Consider the following 1,547-nt stretch of genomic DNA (forward strand, 5'->3'; position numbering starts at 1 on the left):
ATCCTAGGAACACATAGTCTGGTTCCCTGACCTAAAGATAACTGACGAGACCAGAAAATATCTTATGTCGGGTATCATACTATGGTGTACTATTTACGACAAGCATTTCTCTCTCTCTTTAGGGTTGCACTACACCAAATACGCGCCCATAAAAACAGTGAAAAATCGGACCGAAATAGCGCCGACTGTTGACTCTCATGAAGAGGTTGGGTTCCGTTTTTTCACTGGAAATTCAACATTACGGCCAGAAGATCATTTTCGTTTCAATTTCATGGGGGTTAGCCACGAAATTTTTTCTATTCGCCTTTGAACGAAGATGCCCCCAAAACAGCAATAAAACTGAGCGCCCATTTCTCAGTGAATGTAACCGCCCGCCTCTATCCAAAATAAGTCCGCAACTTCGGGCTTTTTGTGAAAGAAATACCCTGAAATGGAGACTATCAGTCCTAAATTCGAGATTTATAGAAATATTTCTATAATGCCTCCTGATTATGGCCTGTTTTATTGTAAAAACCCCGTGGGATAACAAAATATTAATGAGCTCGCGCGCAGAAATACAAACATTTGGTGGAATGCACCATTAGCATCCCTCCAGGTGAAGCAACTACACGACGCGACGGCACGACGGCTCCTTTGCGTCGTGTCGCACCGCCGCCTTCTTGCCATTACGTTTATACATACACGACGCGTCGCTTGTTGCGTCGTGCTTCAGGCGACGCAATGTACGACACGACGTACCACGCAACGCACGACAGCACGACGCGACGGGCGACTGAAGGGGCGACGTTTTGGCGGCAAAAAATGCAACATGGAAAGGACCTAAGGCAGCACGACGCGACGGGTGACGGCACGACGCGACGTGTGTGTACAAAAGTAATGGCAAGCCTTACAATGTGAGATTCCAATCACCGTGAAACATTGTAGCAAATGTGTCTGTAGAAGGCGACGGTGCGACCCGACGGCACGACGCAAGGGAGCCGTCGTGCCTTCGCATCGTGTAGTCGCGTCGCCTGGAGAGGCTAAAGAAAAAGAGAAATGTGTGTCGTAAATAGTACACCATAAGTACACCATAGTACGGAGCTGTGAGGCCAAACAGTGACATCAACCGACTAACAGTGAAGTATTATACCAGCGTGGATCTCCACACTCCAGTAATAATGTGGTGCTTAAATCGCTCTGCTGTCCTGCAGAGGAACTCAAACACTTCATGATGGCTCAAAGATTCAAATCCCAATGAAACATTGTAGCAAATGTGTCTGTAGAACGCGAAATTCTAATCTTCATGGGAAGGTTAATTAAAAACTAACGGCGGTTCCGTCCGATAAATACTTGTTTAAACTGAGCTCACTGCATTCCATGTTCTTTTTTAACCTAAACATTTCTGCCTATTCTCATCTTTAAAAATGTGGGGTAAACTAAAGAGCCAGATGGAACCAGTCACTCATAAGTTTTGTAGTCAGCGGTTGGGCGTTTTTGTGGCTGACATTGTGTTTCAAGCATATTATATGACCTCCGACCATAGTTGAACCCAGAGCAGGGATTGGCTG

Source organism: Acanthaster planci, linkage group LG08, assembly GCF_054643075.1.
Source record: "Acanthaster planci isolate LZ-2023a linkage group LG08, COTS_SCS, whole genome shotgun sequence".
Classification (NCBI taxonomy): domain Eukaryota; kingdom Metazoa; phylum Echinodermata; class Asteroidea; order Valvatida; family Acanthasteridae; genus Acanthaster; species Acanthaster planci.